The sequence below is a fragment of the Metarhizium acridum genome, assembly GCF_019434415.1.
Source record: "Metarhizium acridum strain ARSEF 324 chromosome Unknown scaffold_255, whole genome shotgun sequence".
NCBI classification, from domain to species: Eukaryota; Fungi; Ascomycota; class Sordariomycetes; order Hypocreales; family Clavicipitaceae; genus Metarhizium; species Metarhizium acridum.
In genome coordinates, this window is record NW_027094022.1 from 7,199 (window position 1) to 9,476 (window position 2,278).

The 2,278-nt window shown below is 19.1% G+C and overlaps 1 non-coding gene across 1 annotated transcript; it reads left to right on the forward strand.

Moving 5' to 3' along the window:
- Nucleotides 1-426: 426 nt before the first annotated feature.
- On the forward strand, nt 427-497 carry J3458_012263. Its single transcript has one exon. It is a non-coding gene; the product is annotated as a tRNA-Asn (tRNA).
- The last annotated feature ends 1,781 nt before the right edge of the window (nt 498-2,278 follow it).

Here is a 2,278-nt window from a genome sequence, read left to right on the forward strand (position 1 = left end):
AAATAATAGAAAGAGAAAATTTATTTAAAGTAGTATACATTGAAATAGAAATTCAACTTTTCATAGAAAAATTCTTAGAGAATCCTAATTATAATTTTTGAAAATTTAATAAGGATACTTTATATATATTAAAAGATAGTGATTATTCTAATGTAAAGGAAATGTTCACAATAATTCAAAACACTAAGATTCAAATAGTAAGAGGTAATAGCCAAAAAAGTCATATAGTAAGCTTTATAGATTTTAGATTATCTTCTTATATATTAATTCTATGTGATATTAATTATAAGAAATTTCATTTAGAAAATACCTTTAATTTCGTACCTAAAGATAGATATTTACCTTCTTTAAGTTAATGTAAAATATATTATAACTATAATAAAAATCCGAAAAATTAGTGTTTTATACACTTAGGTGTTCCGATTAGCCTCTATAGCTTAACGGTAGAGCATATAACTATTAATTATATAATAGACGTTCGATTCGTCTTAGGGGCTTTTTAATTAATGTTTAAAACTGTATTTTTAATTTTATTTATTTATGTTTCACTTTTCTTCTTAAATTTTAAGTTTATTAACTTTTACGTTATTTCTTAATATTATTTTATTTTATATAGATAACTTTATATTATCTAAAAATAAATATATTAAGATTACATAAATCTTAACTTCTCTTTAATTAATACTTTTTATTGTTATATTATTAAATACTAATCTAGTTATTATTAATAAAGATATAATTTTATCTCTAGAAGATAATAAAAAGAATATTTTTAATAGTATAAATATAGGAGATAGTATTAAAGTTAATAGAGATGTAGCTAAAGTATTAGGACGTAATATAGGAGTTGCAGGTATGATAGTAGGCGTTTCTAGAGTAGTGGCTAAAGCTATTAGTAAATCTAGCCTACCTTCTTTATAAAAAGCAGGTATAATTTTAGGTTCTGCTAGATTAGCGGGAGGAATTCATATAGGTACCTTAGTTATTAATAAAATAACTAATATTAGTTTACCTAAAAAAGCTTCTTTAATTAATAGTAATATTATTTCAAGTGATACAAACATTAACGGTATAAATAGATTTATAGGTGAGAGATTTCATAATTTAAGTGAACTTAAATTATTATTATTATCTATGAACACTATTATTAGTATATCTTTAAGCTTAATTATTATTTTATTTTGTATAATACTTTTTGAATTTTATTTAAAAGAAGAAAATATTAAGTTAAACTATTTAATAGGTAATAAATTAAATAATTTGTTAATTAAATTAATTAAATTAAATTAAAAAACTAGTAATATTTATATTTTTATAATTTTTATCTTATTATTTATAGCTTTAAGTTTTGAGTGCTATTTTATTATTAAGTTATATAATAATTTAAATAAGTTTATTTATTTCCATAAAAATAGATAATTACCTAATATTTATCTAATACTAAACTATAATTATTTAGTATAAGCCTTTATAGTTTTAGGGTAAAGCACGTTATTATTAATAACGTGAATAAATGTTTAACTTATCTTAGAGGTTTTTGAATTAATGTATTAAACTGTATTTTTTTTTATTTTATTTATATTTTATATAAATTCTTTTGTTTTAAGTTTATTAGCTTTTATTTTATTTCTTAATATTACTCTATAATATTTAGATGATTTTTTATTATCTAATAATAAGTATATAAAATTCTTATAAGTATTAACTCCTATTTGATTAATATTATTTATTATTACATTAATTAACGCTAATATAATTATTATTTATAATAATAATTTAGTTTTATATATAAATAATAAAAGAGATATTTCGAATAATCTTACTATAGGAGAAAGTATAGAAGTTAATAAGGATACTGCTAAAGTATTAGGGCGTAATATTAGTGTAGCAGGTACTATTATAGGTGTACTAGGAGTAATAGTAAAGGCTATAGGAAAATCTAGTATACTACCTTTACAAAAAGTAGGAATAATAATCGGCTCTATAGGGGTAGTAGGAGCTATTTATGTAGGAACTACAATTATTAATAAAGCGATTAGCGGATCTAATACTAAAAATACAAATATATTAACTAAAACTAATATTATTAATATTAAAGAAGGTAGCAAATTATTAAATGATAAATTAAATAATCTTAGTGAATTAAAAATTTTATTATTATTTATATATACTTTAGTAGGTATATGTTTACTTTTAGTCCTTATATTATTTATAATGATCTTGTTTAAATATTATTTTAATGAAAATTAAATTAAATTAAATAAATGAATAGGAGAAA